This window comes from Magnolia sinica, chromosome 14, assembly GCF_029962835.1.
Source record: "Magnolia sinica isolate HGM2019 chromosome 14, MsV1, whole genome shotgun sequence".
NCBI lineage: Eukaryota > Viridiplantae > Streptophyta > Magnoliopsida > Magnoliales > Magnoliaceae > Magnolia > Magnolia sinica.
In genome coordinates, this window is record NC_080586.1 from 12,818,444 (window position 1) to 12,838,645 (window position 20,202).

General features: G+C 42.4%; 1 long non-coding RNA gene across 1 annotated transcript; it reads right to left on the minus strand.

The window, feature by feature from the left end:
• Window positions 1-4,456: 4,456 nt before the first annotated feature.
• On the minus strand, window positions 4,457-10,545 carry LOC131225498 (uncharacterized). The gene is made up of 2 exons (XR_009161372.1): window positions 10,404-10,545; window positions 4,457-5,941 (listed from the first exon to the last, which is right to left on the minus strand). It is a non-coding gene; the product is annotated as an uncharacterized LOC131225498 (long non-coding RNA).
• Between the last annotated feature and the right edge of the window lie 9,657 nt (window positions 10,546-20,202).

Sequence of the window (20,202 nt, forward strand, 5' to 3'; positions counted from 1 at the left end):
CTAGGACGCAGTGAATGTAACCACGTCTTAGCTTTCTTTTTTAAGGAAAAAGGAAAGAGTTTCAGCCTGATTGTATCCTCAGATACATTAGGAAAATATAATGTAGCTATAATCTCATCGAACTCTTTCAAATGTAAATATGGACTTTCTGATTCAAGTCCATGGAATTTGGGAAGGAGTTGGATAACTCCTGGCTTGATGTCCATTTATCCTATGTTTTTAGGGAAAATCATGCATGAGGGCGTACTCACTCCCGCCGGTTGTAGATAATCTCGTAAAGTACGAGGCGGGGGTGTCTGATGCACCTCATTCTCATCTTGGGTATCCTCCACCCTGGGTGGAAGTAGAGAAGGTTGGTTTTCAGCCATAACTTCAATTAACTCAGGGGATTTCGAGTGGTGTCTAGTCCTGCGATGGATAGTCAACCCCTCAACCAATCCTCCTTCAGTCAAGAGACGTCGAGTGTTGTCACGAGCCCACTTGGGCATGAAACACTCGTAGCCCTTAATCAAATTCGAAACCTAATCCTAAGAAAAGAAAATCTAAAAAGAAAGAGAGGGTTGGAAAGAAGTTACCAAATTAGAATCCCTAAGTTAAAAACTTGCAAAATAAAATAAAATAAGTTAGATTCTAAAAAGAGAAGAAAAATCCTTTAAAAGAAAGATAGCAGTAAACTGATTTTTAAAAGAAGGAATTCCTAGAAGAAAGTAAATTATTAAAAGAGAATTGAAAAATAGAAAGTAGAGAGAAAGAACTCACCGAATTAGAAATTTCTATCTTAAAGGCCTACAGAATAGGAATGTTAGTTTCTAAATAAAAATTCTATAAGTGGAAAATTAGGAAACAGAATTAGATTCTAAAAGAGTTAAAATTAGAAAGTTACTAAAAATAAAAATAAAAAGTTATTTTCTAAAAAGGGAAATAACTAACCTAGTTTCTAAAAACAAAAGAGGAAAGTTTCTAAAAATAAACTATTTCCTACAGATAGGAGGATACTAGAATTAGAAAATTTCTAAAATTTAAACCCTAATTTTAAGAGTAGAAAAAGTAGAGAAATTAGGAAGGAATTACCAATTTAGAAACTCATGACAGGGTCCTACAAAATCAGGAAAACAAGTTAGTTTCTAAAAATAAAATAATAGTTCCTAAAAATAAAATAAAATAAAAACCTTTAACCTAAAGTTAGTAAAATCGTAATCCTAACCTAATTCTAAAACTAATTAATTTCAAAAAAACGTAACCGTCAGTCCCCAGCAACGGCGCCAAAAAACTTGTTCACTCCCCAAGTATAGGGTTGTGATGTAGTAATAACTCGGTGAGACCGAGGTCGAATCCCAAGGGACTGAAACTTGTACGTTTCCTGAAACTAGGTAGAAATAGAACTAGCCTAAGATGCAATCTAAATCAAATATAAATTGATGAATAATGGTGAGAGATTAATGTAGAACTTAAGGAATTCAGAGGAAGGAAACTAGGGATTCAGAGGATCCACTTGTAGAGATCAGGGAGATCTTATGCCTGCATCAAGAATCATGGAAATCAAACTGAACTTACTTGATCTAGTCTTCACGAGATGAAAGGTATATGAATTAGAATGGATTCCATCATCAAACCATGCCCAGGAGATAAAGCAAACAACAGAATTAAACTAATTACCAACCAATCAACAATGCATGAAAGTTAGGAAGGATACCGTCATCTAACCATGCCCATGAGACGATGGTGAACAACAGGGCTTCCTGACGTTATAAACATCAAAAGGAGGAAGAAATACTCAAAGCCATCGCAGATCTATTGTAATTTCAGTCACAACAAAATATTAACAACTGAAAGCATTCCTATTAATCAACTAGAATCAAACGTCAGTTCATAAACATGAATCCAAAACGTAAAATTGCCCCATCATGCTACAAGCTTCACCTCTTAGCCCTAGCTAAGAGGTTTAGCCAACCATAGACATGATCAGCAAATCCCTAAAAAAAAAGAAACATACAGCCAAAGAAAAAAGAAAAAAATTACTCCGTAAGAAATCTGCTCCACGTTCCCAGCTTCTCCTTCAATCATCCAAATCAAGCCAAGCCACCCTCCTTCAATGCTTTTTCCTCCCCCTCTGGTTCCACGTTCCTTCTCTCTTTATTTCACAGGTATGAAGAGAGTCCGTTCGTGGCTGGGATCCGTGGAAAATTTACGCAGCCAGCTCATTCAAACCACCTGCGTAGAAACGCAGATCGACTTGCGTTTCGAATGTGTTTGCAAGACAGTGATCTTCCTTGGAGTAAAAATTTCTCCATGGCTAGGGTAAAGACCCACTTATAAGGACTTTGAACGGTCTGGATCAGCAATCCGGCAGTGATAAAGATCACGGAATGCCCCACAAGTCCCGAATTTCACGGACGCGCGTGGGATGCGTAAACAGGGCCCGAAACTGTCGGCGCTGGACTCTCGGTGGGGCCCGTAGTGATGCTTCTGATGAAATTCAACCTGTCCATCAGATTCCTCTCGATTTTTCGGTCAAAATGGGCTGGTTTTTGTCGAGTTTTGGTGTGGTCCACCGATGTTTTTCTTTCACCATCTATCGTCCGTTTTAACGGATGAAATCAAATATCCATCATCTTCCGGGATTCCACCACGTAGGCGATGGTTAGAGGACCTATAGAATTCTGATAGACGATCCGGATCGGACCTTTAAGTTACGATGGTGGCCCACAAGTCCGGTCAGCTCCTGCTGACCGACTTGGCTCACTCCGTGCACGGCGAGTGCACGGCTTCTGTGCACTTGACCTTCATAAAGTGGGTCTCGCCTTGATGTATATGCAAAATCCAATCCATCCATCCACTTTTTCACCTCATGTATACCGTTGAAACCAAAATTGGAGCGCATCCAGATATCAGGTGGGTCCCAAATCTCTGTTTTATGGGATGATCTGCCCATTGGGTCACTTCCGCAGAGATAGAACAGTTGAAATTCGACGTGTACAGTTAATTTATGGTCCTCAGGCCATGTATAAATTTTCGAGCCAATCAGATGGTAGGAACCTTGTGATCTTGCATTCTGGACGTTCTTTTCAGGCCTGTTTGAAGTGAATGGCTGGAATTTCTCTGATCTCTAATGTGTAAATCCTCGATCTTGGTCCCATGGAGTCCTGTCCAATACCTTGGTGATGCCAGAGCGTCAAATCTATGCTTTTAGCATCCTTTTCAGTCCGTGCTCGTAGACACACCCTGCATTACAAACACGATTAATTCAGGCCGTTAAGCAATATCATAATCGTAAATCCATGCAATCAATGGGGTCTAATATGCAATATTTGACCCTCAACAGGTTATACCTCATTGGGATAGCCATTGACGCTATTAAGCCGTATTCAGTGTGCAGGAAATGCAGATGACGCGCATGTTAGTGTTTGTGTGGAATACGAAGAGCCAGATGATCTTACGACTCTCTATTCCTGATTTCATTTGTATTTAATTTGTACTGTCATGTTTTATAAAAACCTAAACATTGTTTTGTATAAGTTTTCGGGCTGCCACTTGAATATTTGGTTATGTATATTTGGACTCCCTTTTATACTTGATTTGCTACTATTCCGCTAGATTACTAACCCTGATAAAAAAATGTACCTGGAATTTAGGTATCTTTAAAGGTTAACACTCGGATTTTTGAAAAATGAGTAGTGTACTCGAGTTTTGGGAACCGAGGTGTTACATATTGTCTAGATGTCTTTAATTTGTACTGAAACATAGGATCTTGATCGATCGAATAGCTTATTTGATTGATTGAGTGAGCCTCAAATTATATAGATTGATCTCTGGACAGTTTTGGGCATGCTTAATTGATCAAACTATCGGGTCGATCGATTGACATAATTTAGAAAATATTTGTAAGATGTTCAATTGATCGAACATGGGAGCTCGATCGATCGATGCTTAGATCGATGTCGATCATACACGTTTTTGCGTAATTGCATGAATTATTTCCTAGCCCGATTGTTATACTTTAAATATGGGTGTAATGCAGGATTACGGTATGATTAAGATGTCTTAAACATTTCTAAGAGGATTTCGAAGGGAGGCTAGGGTTTTTTGAAGGGCTTCTCATTAATAAGTGATTAAATCCCTTGTATTTCGTTATTCATAATACATTTTATTGTCGCTTTGTGCCGTAATTTTTTCTCACGTGACTTTTTCACGTAAAAATTGTCTTTCTGTACATGTTTTGTTGTGTTTATTTTTCATGTGTTTGATTCGAATTCGAGGTTTGCTTCCCTAACTCCCAACAATATGTACATCAATGCATACGATCTACAATAGGGACCTGATATACATGGCCATCAAACAAACAGGCAGAAAATAATTTTTTTAAAAAAAACCAACAGACAACAATTCAACCATAAATCATTTCATTAAATAAGAAATGGCCCAAGTCATTGTTCTGACCAGCAACACAAATTAGTACTACTACTAGAAACCTTTCATAAAAAGGAAAATAATAATATTATCATCCACATATGCTTACATAACTTACTACAAGCAAACGACTATCCCCGAAGGAGAGAGACTACATTGAACTACAATGGTACCATGCAGAAGTCAGCACCTTAGTGCAGCTTCTGATATCTACATACAACGCTCCTCCGCATCGAAATTACGTAAGTCTGTATCTCAATGGCCGGTATTCCGTCTATGATGTTGTTTCTTGGAGGAATCTGGGCCACCATTTGAGCAAGCGGTTGGACTTGAGCATAAGGTTGAGCTTGAGGAGGCCTTCTTTTCTGAGCTAGATACCCTTCAAGTAGATCAAACGCATCTTTCCCTACCTTGGCAAGGTCTGCTTGGGGTGCCATTCGACAGAGGAAGGCTAAGGTGAAAACTGATAGAAGGGGTTGATTTTAGTGCACAAGTCCTCTCTAAGGGTGAACTTTCATTTATAGAGGGTTACTTAGAAGGGCCCACTATTTGAATGGGGTTGCTGATGGGCTAGCTTTCGGTTGGTTCGTGCCTATCTCTCAATCTATTTAGAGGGTGCAAGGAGGAGAGTGGTAGCGCAATGATTGGAAGATTCTATACATGGTAGGACCCATGGCTCATGACCAAAGCGGAAGTGTTCTCCTGCTTTTCTGATTGGTTGCAAATTCTCCGTCATGCATGTTGTAAGTCTTGTGGGTCCGACCAGGAAAAAAGAAGAAGACAGAAGGTGAAAGTGTTACTTGCCCCTCCAAGTGGAATCAATTTCTTTCTTCTTTTCTTTCTTTTAATCTTTTTCATCTCTCTCATCACATCCAAAGGCCTGTGTGTAAATGATACATAACTGAGATTTACCTACATCTGAACGACCCCAAAAGGGAAATAAGAGAAATGCTCCAGTGTGCATTAGAGGACAATGGTTCTCTTAGTATGCCATGCTGCTTTTAGACAACTGGATGGTTAAATCATAGATTTAGACCGTCCGTTAGGTTCCACCACTTATCAGGCCCACCATGAAAACTCATGCTGATTGGAGAATACTGACTTTCCAAACGCTTGCCTTTCTTAATACAACTGTCCGATTCTCAAGCACTAATGGGATGGATGGTTATTGCCATTTCATCCAAAAATCTTCCCTAGAGACATGTTATCCGAATTAAACTTTTGCCTAAAGAATTATTCATATTGACCGTCGTATCTTCTTTTTCATTTTTATGTAGCATTGATCCGATGGAAGAACTCTAATCACCACTGTTTCTTATAATATGGTCCACTTGAGATTTGGATCTGCTTCATTTTTGGGCTCATGCCTTAAAATTAAATGATCTGGAAAAAAACGGATGGACGGCGTACATATAAAATTCATACATTATGGTGGGCTCCACCATAAGGGCTTGGATGAGGCCGGTGCCGCACCTAATCCGATCCCTCATTACCTCATGCAACTTGCAATGAATGGACTCTTCGCATATGCTCCCTCACTTCTATTAATCCACTTTTTTTTTTTTTAAAAGAAAATTCCATTAATGAACGGCCGGCGCCGACTCTACAAATTCAGGAGGGCCAGAAACAAAAAGGGAACGGCCCTCCTATCATATGGGGGAAGAGCAAGGACAGAGGGGAGCAGCGCTAGGAGTGACGCAGAGCACCAAGGCCTACTTTGTCTAAGAACAAGAGGCCCTTGATGTGACCAGGAAGATCGACATGGCTCTTGAAAATTTGGTTGGACTGGGCCATGCTACCCAAACGGGCCAGATCATCCGCCACTGAGTTGGCTTCCCTTGGCGTGTAGATAATTTTTAGGTGAAGGGCGAGGGCAAGATGGGAGATACGTGTCTTCCAATACCAGATTGGCCAAGAGAAAGCCGCTGAATGCTCAAGGGCTTTCACCACAATCAAGGAGTCAGAAGCCAGAATAATGTTGGAGTAGCCCAACTGATGCGCCAGCGCGAGGGCGTCCCAAGCCGCTCTCGATTCCGCCCTAGTGTTAGTGCCGGTTCCATAGCCATGGGCAAAACTAAATATGAAATTACCTGCCTCATCTCTCCCAACACCCCCACCACCCGAGTGCCCCGAGCTGACCCATCCACATACAGCATAATCCAACGGCCTACGCCACTTAACAATGGAGGTGTTCGTTTGCTGTACTTGAGGAGTTGGGAGGTTCCAGCCAATAGCCATGGAAACCACCGATCTGGGAATCTTTTTAGGAGCAGGCAAAACGAGGTTGAGACAATACGCCCAATGGAGGATCTGAGCTTCAATGGAGGCAATCTCGATGGGAGTATTTTCGAAGCGGCTTGAGTTTCTAGCTTGCCACAGTTCCCAGAAGATGAAGATGGGGATCAAACCTTTAAGGGGGGAAGTCGATGGCGTGGAAGCGTTCCACCCATGTAACGCGCGGGATGAAGGCAATGCAGGTAAAGGCTAGGGGATCCCGCAATCCCGACGAAAACGTTCCCACACCTGGCTAGCGAAGGACCTAGTGGCAAAAAGATGGGCCAACAATTCACAGTCTGGGCGGGGCGCAGCAGGAGCACATTGAGGCCACACTAATCCCTTTGGCTTGAATATTAACATCCACAGGAACAACATTGTGGAGGATCTTCTAGGTAAATAGGGAGAGTTTGGGAAGGAGATTGGGGAACCAAACCCAGGCAGCCCAATTGTTCTTAGGGGCGAAGGGTCTGATGCATTTCCAAGCCAAGGCAGCTGAAAGCTCACCATTCCCCGCTGCAATCCAAATTCATCTATCTTCGGTATCCGACGTGCAAAAACCTTCCACTGAGACGTGGTGTACCATAGCCTGGGGTTGGGCGTGCATGGCTTTGGAATGGTCCAGCCAGCCCGAGGGACCAATTCAATCTGAAATAGAGGCAAAGTTTGGTTCTAGCTAGTTCAGATGTAGATCCCACAAAGGGTCGAGGCTCGACCAGTCTTCCGTCCAAAAATTAATGGAGCCTATTAGCCACCTCGATTTACTTCTCAGTAGGGGAAAAAGAGCCCTACTTTTTTTCCATATGGGAGCTACATTGGAAACCACAACCGTGATAGCTGGAGGATTGATCTGCTCCCCTGAAAATCTGCACCATATTTCACTCTAACAAATTTGCACCAGCTGCTTGTGTCTCCCCAGAACAGAGCCGTCCACACCAACTTTAGACGAGATGCGTGCATCACTGATTTCAACGACCTTAAACCCAGCCCACCTTCCGATTTAGGCAGGAGGAGGTTATTCCAGTTGCGCTAATGACATTTCTTTTTCGGCCCAGCCGACCCCCAGAAAAAATCAGCAAACAATTTCTCCAGATGAGCTAGGACAGCTGTAGGGACCTCCGTAGCCAACAACGTGTGGATAGGGATACTGTTAAGAACGAGGGTGATGAGGGTGAGTCTTCCAGCTTGGGAAAGAATGCGATTGTGCCACATAAGGATCCTTGCCTAGATCTTGTCAACTAACCCCTGGAATTGACTGCTCTTTGGTTTTCCCAGGTAAATGGGAACACCTAAATAGGAGAATGGAGGCGAAGATTTAGAGAATTCGAGAATTCGCTCTGCCTGCCTACGTCTGGAAACGGGCATGGATGTTGGGGCGATGAAGAAGCTTTTAACAGCATTGATTTTTTGACCTGAGCATCTTTAGTAGTTTTCCAAGAACATCTTAAGGTGCCACAGTGACGTAGAGGAGCCATTGATGAAGAGAATCGTGTCATCAGCGAACTGCAGGTGGGAAATGAGAGGGTAGTTCGGTCTCATCCTATAGGGCTGGCACATCCCGGAGGACACCAGACGATGGAAGCCACGGCTAAGACCCTCAGCCGCAAGAATGAAAAGGCTTGGGGAGATCAGGTCTCCCTGTCTCAGACCTCTAGAGGAATGGAAGAAGCCAACCGCCTCGCCATTTATGAGAATTGAAAACTAGCAATTAGCCAAGCACCTCTCAACTAGCAAAATCTAGTTGTCGTGGAAGCCGAACCGCTTAAGGACCTCTCTTAGGAATTTCCAGTTAAGCCTGTTGTAAGCCTTTTCCATGTCTAATTTGATGAGCAAGTTGCCTCCCCTGACTTTCTTGTTGATATCTCTGAAAATTTCTTGCACCAAGACGCAACTTTCAGTCATGGATCTGCCCTGCACAAAAGCAGCCTGCTCTGTGGAAACAATTCCTGGGAGAATAGCTCCCAGTCTTACAGTAATGATGTGAGAAAAGATTTTATACAAGCAACTACACAGACTGATAGGGCGATAGTTGGAGAAAAAACTAGGGCACTTATCTTGGGAATGAGGCATATCAGCAAAGCCGTGAGGGCGCGAGGAAGAGCAGCTCCGCTAAAGAAATATTTTGCCACCAAAAGAAGGTTGTGACAAATGGTGGGCCAACACGATTGGAAGAAGGCTGTTGTGAATCCGTCAGGGCCTGCTGCACTATCCAGAGGGATGGCTTTAACTGCATCCAACAGCTCCTCATAGGAAGGATCCGCCATCAGGAAAGTATTATCTTGTGCTGTCACCTTGTGTGGAATAGGGTCCAGGAAATCACCTAGGCGCTAGATACCATCCTCCTGCAGAAGGAGCTGAAAATGGGCGATTGCCTCTACTTTAATATCCGGGATGTTGGAGAGCGTAGTGCCATCGGCACGCTTGATCAAATGGATAGCCGATCTTCTAAAGTTACCAGTCACAATAGAGTGGAAGAATTTTGTGTTTTGGTCCCCATCTTCCAGCCAATGGGCCCACGATTTTTGCTTCCAGAATGTTTCTTCGTAGCTTTCCAGGTGAGATAGGGAATCTCGAAGGTTATGAATTTCCTGCTGGGCTGCCACGAAAGGGGTGTCAAGTGCAGTTGCTTCAGCGCGGCTGAGGTCCGACACAGTCGATTGGATTTGCCTGAAAATATTACCGAAGACATTCTTGTTCCACTGTTTAAGAGCTTGTTTAACCGCCTTCAGTTTTGCGATGATAATTTAGATTGGGTTCCCCACCGCAGGCGCAGCCCACACTTGTTGGATAAGATCCTGAAAGCCATTGTGGGAGCACCACATTCGTTAGAAACGGAAGGTTGGGACCCTGCTGCTGGGGCTCAGGAAAATTCAGAAGAAGGGGCACATGGTCAGAATTATGTCTAGGCAGGTGATTAACATGGAAGGCTGGGAATAGTTGAAGCCGTCTGGAATTACAACAAGCTCTATCTAATCTGGCCTAGACCCTCGGGCGGCCTGATTGACTGCTACCCCAGGTGAACCGATTTCCCGAGAACATGGTGTCTGAGAGGCCCGCTGTAGCCAAAAAGTCCACGAAATCAGCCGCACTTCTAGCATCATAAGCTAAGGAGCCAAGTCTTTCTGATTGTGAAGTGACTGTGTTGAAATCACCGCAGACAGCCGAAGGGGAGTTACACCGCATTTTGAACAGGGACAGGTCCTCCCATAGCTTTTTACGCAAGAAACGGGAGCATTTCGCGTACACAAAGGTGATGAGAATCTTGTCTGTAGGTTGCGTGAGGGAGATTTCGAATGACAGCCACTGGTCCGATACAGCTAGGAACCTGGGAGAGATTAAAGAAGGCCAAAACGCCTAGATTTTCCCTCCTTGAGTGGCATTGGAGCAGGAGGAACGGAACCCAAGTTTCAGCCCAGTGCGAACTCTCTTCTCCTCCCGCAGCATTGGTTCCAGAATGACGAGCATGACAAGATTGTGGTGCCGAATTAGGCTTTTCAGAGTTCTGATGGTGTGAGAATTTCCTACCCCGCACGCATTACATACTAAGATATTAGGCATTAATCACCTTTCTAGTAGTCACGCCCGTGTTTCTTCAACGCACGAAGTCTACCAGTCCATGTCACCTCAATCACTTTAGGAGTTATTTTCCCTCGCTGCTTAGGCTGCACTAGCGTGGATTCGGCCATGTTGTCTGAGCTTGGAGCGAGCCCTGCTTCCCACACATGGCTTCTATTAATCCACTTACATGCACAGAGTAAGGGAAAAAAAATTGACAGGTGCGAAGGGGTAGGAGAGGTAATCAGATGGGCCATGGGTGCGAGATCTAAGACATCAATAAAGTGTATTCCACCATTTAGATGCTCTTGCCTATACTCATCTGGACGGCCGCAACGTCACAAACAAATGGACGGCTCCAAGTCTTTGTTTTATAAATACCGGCGCACCTGATCAGTGCACCTGACCTGATTCTTTGGGGCTTGGGCATCTAGAAAGTGGGACCCACCTGATGGACATCTTGGACCGGCAAGCGTGTGTTTCATTGGTACATGGGACATGGGAGATTAAGGGATATTTCAACGTTCAAAGGTTCTGGTCTTCTATCCAATGGGATTTAGAAATTTCATCTCATTGGCTTTCGGTGGTTAAGAGTGAGTATATTTCTATAGCTTAAAGGAGCGGCAAGAGATTAACGGTGAAATTCAGATTCCCAGACGATCGACTCTACAACCCTTCACGTGCGATGTGACACATCTTGACCATTCATTAAGTGGGACCCGCCTTCTATTTTACGTTGCCTAAAATGGGTGAGCCCAATCATCAGACAGGCCACAAGCCTGCTAGAAAGAAAATGGGAACGGTGATCCACATTCAAGTTTCATTATGTGGCCAACCGTGACAATTGAACTCGCTTGATTACTCAGATGTAAGATGCGACCCGATTGATTAACAGTATGATCAATTGTTACAAGTGTGTATTGCTCGCTAACACATGGCCTTGCAAGAAAAAATTCTCGTGTCAGGTCATGTTAGGAGTTGAGAAAAAAAATCAGGTATATCCAACACTTATGTGAGCCACACCACAGTAAACAATGAGAAAGTGTTCTACCAGGTTTATATGTGTTTTTGTAATTTCATCCTGATGGGACTCACCTTATGAACGGTTGAATGACATATAAAAATAGCGGTAGGCCCCCCTATGGTTTTAATGGCCGGCATCCCCATCGCACTGTTTCATGCTGTTTACCCGATTTGAGCTTTGGATATATAATCTGTGTGAATTTGGACTCATGTCCTTACATGTCTAATTTTTAGGCTAGCTCACATCACAAGGACTGACCGAATGGTAAACAGTCTGGATCTCATATATGTGTCTCATGCTTACACGTGGACCACGTTCCACTGGCAATAAAGATAATCCCTTACCAATTTCTTGCCTTAACCCAGATTTAGCAGTCCCTCCAATTGGCTGCTGAAATTGGGGCCACACACATCAGGCCCATCGTATTTGGGTGGGGCCAGTTTCGTCTTCCAATAGTAAAATGGGGACTATAACTTCCACCTACTCCACGTTCTATACGACGCCTTTTCTGAAAAGCCTCAAATCAAGGAAATTAAAGAGAGATATTTTCTCTTTATATCTCATATGAAGGAGAACAACACAATTGATGGAGCCACGTGGATGACGCTTGTGGATCCCACTCACATGACATAAGCCGTTTTGCGAATGAAAATGGTCGGGTCGAAATTTCTACGGTGCCGTTTGGGTTTTAGTCTCTGCAAGTGGGACACATGGTTCAGTGATCTAAGCCGTGGCTATGATAGGGCCCGAAGTGGATGGCCATGAAAAAATTTGCCCCAGCTGGAAAAATCCTAACCCATCATTTGGACTTCAACAAATACATGCCCTCTTATCATAGGTCAGGATGGTTCAATCAAATCAGAGCATGACCTATCTATAGATGATCTTGATATCTAATCTGGGATACATGTTGGTGCAGTTCTATGTGCATGCCTTTAACCGTCACAACGTGCCTAGTGTGGTCCACCTTACGGAAGTGTCTCGGTTTGAAATCTGTGCTTGCCTTTAGACGGCCCGTGCCCATAATAAGCATGCGGCCCTAAATGATAACTCGTAGTTTCACTTTGGCACCATTTAAAATATAGGAATGACTCTACAATCTTAGATATTTGTTTAATGTTGTGGATTTTCACTATTTTAGATTTTCAAAAATAAAAAGTAAAAAATTCTTTACGTTGTCACTAACTGAACTTCAATCCTTGAGGTGAGCATATACACGTATGGTACCGATAAAGAACTACACAAATTCGATAAATCAACCATAGAAAATCATCGAATCTGCCACAATCATATAAACCTCGAATCTACTTTCGTGACTTGATCATCTAAGGATCAAATCTAGCTGACCTATTATTGGTTAATCAAGACAACCATAACTAATTAAAGAACTACTTAAAGTTAAGATAATTAGGGGTCAGATTTTAATTAACACACCAAATCAACCCAGCTACCCATTTAGCCTACGAACCACCAATTTAGAGTGATTATGACTGAATCGTTATTTTCGCTAATTGTAAATAGGCAATACTATTGAATTAGTTAATCCAAAGCCTAATCATTGCATATAAAAAATCTCACTACCCTATTCATTACGGAAATGCCCTGATTATCTGAACGAGCTTTAGACCATTCGTTAATGGGCAACTAAACCCGTTGCTATAAAAATACGTTCGTATTAGTGGGTTTGACATCCATCATGAGAAATTGAGACAAGATTATGACTTGATTCGCTCAATTTAGACTTGCAAGGTTGGTGCATGAGTTGTGCGAATATTATTGAAATTAACCAAGAACTTATGTCACTTATTTACATTCAGTCTTTGCCTAAGTTATGACTTTTGGACCGTTAGATCATAACCAAATTTAGAGCAACAATTAAAGTTAATATTTTCACATATTTATATAATTGTGGCCCAATCGACCATTAGCGACTGTTAAATAGACTTTTTATCATACCCATCGATCGACACGTCCAAATGGCAGGCCGATTGTGTCTATGTATAGATCATCACTAAGGCCAACTATCCAATGGTAAGTGTCGACTCATATGCCCCGTCGTAGCCCCCAAAGGGTAAAAACACACTCCCACAAGGTTAGTATAGTAAAAACCCAGCCCTCATGGCCATTTTCACCAATTTTGGCACTATATAAAGCCCTCATTTGGGAACCCCCTTCTCCCAGATATACTGCAAAATCAGGGTTAGGAATGAAAGTGAGAATTTCATGCCTAATCCTTAGTTTCGTCGGCGCCTCCAAATAAGTTGACAAGCCCTTAGTTGATTTAGATTTTATGTGAACTTGATTGTCATTAGATCTAGTTCAGGTGCAACCCATTCTAACCCTTCATCCTACCAATTTTCAAAATAGTCTAACCCTTCTATCCTACCAATTTTCAAAACATTAGCTCAAATGTATGCTGCCCCATTAACATTAGTGTTTGGGGACACATCCTAACACTTCACTACCAAAAAAAATAAATAAATAAATAAATAACTTTTGTGGAGTATTGGTGCCCATGCCCCATTGGAAGTAGCCCTCAATCCAAGGTTCTCTTGACTGAGGGGCTTTCTAGTTGGGTGAGAATACCTACAATAGAGAGGCCCCACAACAAAAAGCTTTGTGCGGCAATAATGATGTGCATGATATCCGCTCCATCCATCACTAGTGCCATTTCACGCTAATCCAAAATTCAAGAGGGCTATGCCACATGGAACAGCAGGGATGGGAATGGCCACAACTGAAATCTTCATGGTGTCACCAAAATCATTATATGCCATCAAATCCATTAAAAAGGCAGTCCCCCACTAGCCCAAAGGAAAAAACTATATATCTTTTTGGTCCAAATTTGCAGTACGCTCAAGTGTCCCATCTCCACTTTTTATAGTGTTTGATCTGGGCTCACGTGATAAATGATCTAGCACAGATGATCAACAGAGTGGATGACACACGAAAATTGCCAAGAGCCTCATGGTGTTTTTTTTTATTTTTTATTTTTAACTGCAAATACTGGTAGGAAATTTGTGTCTCGCTACTAGCAATGAAAGAAAACGAAGAAAACAAAGAAGAACATTAGTAGTGAAAATAGCAAAACATTTTACATTTCTCACGTAACAGTCAACTTAGTAAATCCTTATTCAGAGAGAGAGAGAGAGAGTTTATGTGTACGTTCACTTAGGGAACATGTTTACATGGGACTGCCCTCTAATGTACAAACAGAGAGAGAGAGAGAGAGAGAGAGAGAGAGAGAGAGAGAGAGAGAGAGAGAGAGAGAGAGAGAGAGAGAGAGAGAGAGAGAGAGAGAGCTAAAAAGCCTTGCCGGGTGCATACTTAGAATATTTGTCCACAAACAAGATACCCACGTGCATCTTGCCCACTTGTCTGTAATCTGCCACTTGAGGGGGATTTTGTGGCCATGCTAGGCTCCGTTTGGGTTGATGATTTTTTGGCCATGCTGGGGCCTGACTCTGTGGCGCTGCATCCGAATTTGGTTGATGATTTTGTGGCAATGCAGAGGCCAAAACCTGTGGTGCCTTCCCAATATTGGGTTGATGACTTCCATTGCTCGGAAGGTATTGGTCAAGGATTACAAACACTTCATGACCGCCTCCATTGCATGGAAAGTATTGGTCAACGATTCGGAACTCTTCCCTCCCTATGTTTTTTTTGCTTTGTGTTTTGTGCCATTCCAATTATCAAATGATACTTACAATGGAACGGCCACTCCAAATGCTTTCTTATGCTCACTTGGATTTCTAAGTGCTTCAAGCCCTTTATATGGAATGGACAAGGCTTCAGTCAATGTTCACCCCAGTTTTAAATGGCGGTGACTTGTTCTTTCTACATATGTACATTTGTACACCAATCTCAGTCAGTACAAATCATCCATCCCCGAAGATCCAACTGATTAAACAACCATAGCCATGGCTATCATATGCGGGGTTGAAAATAAAACCATAAGTGGTCCAAATTAATCATTCTGAATTAGATAATTATGATTGTGCCATCAATGTTTTCTTTGGAATATGCTCCTAACACAATGGGTCCAGCCATTTGGATGGTCGAGATTGGAGGATTTATGTTGGTGGTGGACTAAGTATATCATATACTCACAGCCCCCCACACAGACGTGATATTTTCAACCATTCAAAGGTTCTCAATTTCCTTTCCAATGGTGGATTAGCCATAAATATCTCCACAGGCCACATGGAAAGAGCTGAATGGCGTGAATATTCTTAGTTAAATAACATAATTAGGAGGTTTGCAATAGTCACACGCATCCCCTTCCACACGCAGCGCGCATATCAAATCGGAACGATGTTGGACATCCGAGCAGTGCATCAGGGGTCCCAGCATCATGACGACTGTAAGCAAAAATCAGGCTGGTCCACTGATCAGCCAGGTCGCATGTGTAGTACACGTGTGGTGCTGTGTGTAGGCTAGCAAAACCTCAGGATATAATAAACCCATTATGAGTTGAATATGCCTTTTTTTTGTTGAAACCATAATATGGATTTGATTCCTAAATACAGGTTAGGTATTAAGGGTGCCTTTGGGTATGCAGATGGCGTCCACACCGTCCATCTATTTTTTAGTATCATCCCAAAAATGAGGCAGATCCAAGGCTCAAGTGGACCACACCACAAGAAGCAGAGTTGATATTGATTCTCACTATTGAAGCTTTTATAGGGCCCACCGTGATTTTTATTTTCCATCCAACTTATTCATAAAGTTACATAGACCTGGATGAAGAGAAAACACAAATATCAGCTCCATCCAAAATTTCTGGGCCCCCAATGAGAAGTTTTTAATGGTAAGAGTTTAATCCCCAGTCTGTACTCCACTTGAGCCTTGGATCTGTCTCATTTTTGAGCTTCTACCCTAAAATGATAGGAAAAAAAAATGGATGGATGGTGTGGAAAAGACCCATGCATCATGGTGGCCATTCAAAGCTCCTGCCTGTTCCTAGCTGGAGATTGGTGGGGTAAGACACAATCCATGTCCTGCGATTGGATCTTAAGTTGCTTAATATAAGCTACTTATGTCACAAGTAGCTTATCTTAATTTCTACTTATTAAGAAGATAAGTATGTCTGGCAAACAACATACTTATCAGCTTCGGCTCTCTTCAGCAATATATGAAAAGTAGAAAAAAAAAAAAAACTGAAATAATTAAATACTTTTAAATAAAAAAAAGTTACTTATAACTAATCATAAACCAAGCTTACTTATCTGAAATAAGTCTCTTATCTTCCGGTGTAAGTAGAAAAAGTAACTTATTTTGCGGTATCCAAACCTGCCATAAATAACTGGAATCCTGATATGCAACACCTGTGGTAGGCAGTTAACAAAACACCCTAGCTCTGTGCATTCCTGTTACACTCCGCGTCACATCCACTCCGTGCATCAGGTAAAGTCCATCGTGTTCACCTTACATCCCGAAAATAATCTCTACATAATACTCAGGTAAGCTACAGCATGTAAAACTAGTTAAACTCACACCTGAAAAACTTTTAAGTCCACGGCTTCAGACCCACCTGAATTCTGGATCATGATTACTTTCGGACTGTCTTTCTATCCTGTTTAGAAGGACCTGATGAAGGGATTTGATGCCGTATATGCACATTACACAACATGGTGGATCCAACACAAACCTATGATCCATATAGTGTGGCCCACCTGAGTTGTGGGTCTGAATGATTTTGTCCTCAAGGTTTACCATTGAAGGACACACCTGATGGATGGTGTTGATGTAACAAATACAATACAATGGGACCCACAGAGCTCAGACGTTGTATTTATTGCGTAGATTGTGTTGTGGATGGCTTATCACGTGATCTCACCGTGGCCCAAAAGATTGAATTGATCGAACCGTCCTTAAAAAGTAACACAAAAAAAGAAAAAAGAAAAAGTAAAAGTAATTAACATGGCAAAAGCCCACTGATTGGACACATCAATGTATGCAAGACCCATTGGTCCAGGTGGCTTAGTTGGTTAATATGGCCATTGGTGAGACCCAGCATGCCACGATCCCTTAAAACAGGAGCCCATCTACTTTATTTATTATTGGAATATTTTTACATGATTAAAAACTAATTAGATAAGATAGAATTGTAGATAATTGTATCATGAAAGTATTCACTCGGACGGAATACCACTTTAGCCTACCTTTTAGAAATTGCAACTTGTACCATCAAGATATTTTCATCCAAGAAGCTCAACAGGGCCTAATCCTGCCTGTTCAACTGGATTCTATTTTATTATGACTTACTAACCGCAATCAGGTCACAACTGGGTTAAAAACTCAGACAAAACTCAACAAGAGATTGGCTTATTTGACAAATCTTAAGAAAATATTCAATGAAACTCCACTCAACTTGAGCATTTATGCTCCCAGATTTTTTTTTATTTTTTTAATGGTGTTATTTCCTTTCATTTCTCTCAATTTTTTTTAAAAAATGACATTTCCTAAGCCTTTGAAAACCAATGAATATTTCTTCCTTGATCTCAGCCTAATACTAAAGTATATATTATGGAGTTTCCTGATTCTGGCATGCATGCAGAACTATTCATCTGCATAAAGGCACACGTGCAAGTATGAAACAATTTTTAGAGATCTAGGTTTCATAATGTTTAGATTTACATCCTAAATAATCAGGCAATTTCATTCCTCAAGTTAGCCATAGCTAATAATTCACTGGTAAAACCTTTTTATGACTATTCATTTGCTTTTTTACTTTTTATGTTCTGTTGCCCACTTAAGTGAAATGGCCTGATTTTATGCCCAAAGATCTGAATAGTGTACATCACCTGATGGAGTGCTCAGATCTCACATACATGTTATATTTTGACGCATGCCCTGTACCTCCCGTACACCATATATATATATATATATATATATATATATATATATTAAAGCCTATCATAAGAAGCAGCCTGAAGCAGCCACCAAAGAAAAGGAAACTAAACAGGGAAAGCAAAGAAAACGAAGACACTTTACAACTCCGCATGGGCAGATCTGACTGAACCTAATCCAACTTTGTCTAAGAATAGAAGGCCGCGAACAGGGGAAGGAAGCTCCCTCAAGTGAATAAAATCTGCATCCCTCTGACTCAAGCTACCTTCTCTAGCCATACCGTCTGCCGGCCCATTTGCTTCGCGAAGAATGAGACGGGTCCGAGAGCAGACTCTCCTCCCCAGGTTTGAAATCTGCCTCACCCAGGGACGCCATTGCTAGGGTGTGACCCGAATCCCCATAAGGAGGTCAGCCACCACCTTGGAGTATGTTTCAACCTCCACTTTCAACATCCCTTTAAGCAGGCACTAAACAAGACCATCGTATATAGCTCGGAGTTCTGCCCTATTGTTTGTGGTCACCCAGAACCTCTCGAGAAAGCGAAAACAAAACTCCCATCTTCTCTTCTACATATTCTACCCCAGCCAGCCAAGCCCGGATTTCCTCTTGACGATCCATCCACATTAAGTTTCACCCAACCCTTATCCGGCTTCGACCATTTCACGATGCTAGAGAGAGCCTCCCTGCAATGCGGCAGCTGACTTCTCAACCCCTATCCCAGGTTCAATTGTAACAGGACCGGATCGCCCTCTAGAAGGAGATTGCACCACCACTTAATGGGCAACAAACTTTTGTTCATGAGCATTTGGATCCCGTCGAACCTGGCCCAGTTCCTAGCTTTCCAAATCTCCCAAAGAATGAGGATGAGGATAATTCTTCTGGAGAAAGCAGACACTGCGCCTGGAGCCGACGTAAGCTTCCATTGCCTCAGACGTCCCTCAATAGAATGGTGGGGGATGGGAGAGATCCCGCATATGGATGAGAAGAAGGACCAGGTCTGCTTTGCAAAGAGCCCGTTGAGGAATAGGTGGGAGGTCGACTCTAGCTCCCGTGTGCACAGGCTGATTGAAGAGCAGCAGGAACAAGAGGAAGCAAGGTGGACGCCTTTGGATTGAATTCTGCTGTCGATCGGGATCGCACCCTGGAGGAGCCTCCAAAGAAAATAGACATCTTCGGCGAGAGTTTGCTGACCCAAATCCAGCTCGACCACCAATTAGGAGCTGAAGCAAGTCTACGTAAATTCCATGTAGATTTAACCGAGAAAGTACCAGAGGGGTCATGGGGCTAGAAGGTCGACAGTCTCTCCTCCGAAGTAGAAAAACCTCCTTGGAGAATGAAAGAGAAAGCCTCCTGAGGGATGAAGGAGCAGGTCAAGGACGGGGGAAGAAGGGCAGTAGGCCCGAGGAAATCTCTCACCTGCAGAAGCTGAATCGATGTCGAAATTGGGCTGGAGATGAGCTGCTGGAGAGGGCCAAGGCCTGACCAGTTCGTGGTCCATAAATTAAGGTCCCCATTCCCAACATTCCACTGCACGGTCCTAGCTAGGTGACGTAGAGATGAACGTGATGAGGATAACTACTCCGAATCCATGGAGCTTCTCTGGACTCCTCACAGAGACTTCTCGAATCCACGAGGAAAGAAAGCAGAAAATAGAAATAAATTCTAAGAAATTTGAAATTGATTAATTGATGAATAAAAACGAGTTCACAACCCTTTAAATAGGGGAACCAAGCAATGGGAAAGAAATCAGAATCAAACTACAACTCAAACTCCTAAAATCCACGACTTACTATAAATAGTAAACTTACTATTTATAGACGGTCGTGATGTCTACTAGTGCGCAAGGTTTTCGGCCAAAAATAGTAAGTGTCCTATTTGACTTCACCAAACCGTTCTCCTAATTATTCTAAGCTCTTTTCATGTTGGGCACAACTCCTAAAGCCCGACAGATGAAGAGTTATAATCAAACTAAAAGTTACTATTTATAGTAAAAACGAAATTAAAACAGGAAAACGACCATCGATCCAGGGGTTTTTCATAATTCCGGGCTGCGCAACCCTGCATAGCAGGGTTGGTTGGCTTCAGTAGCT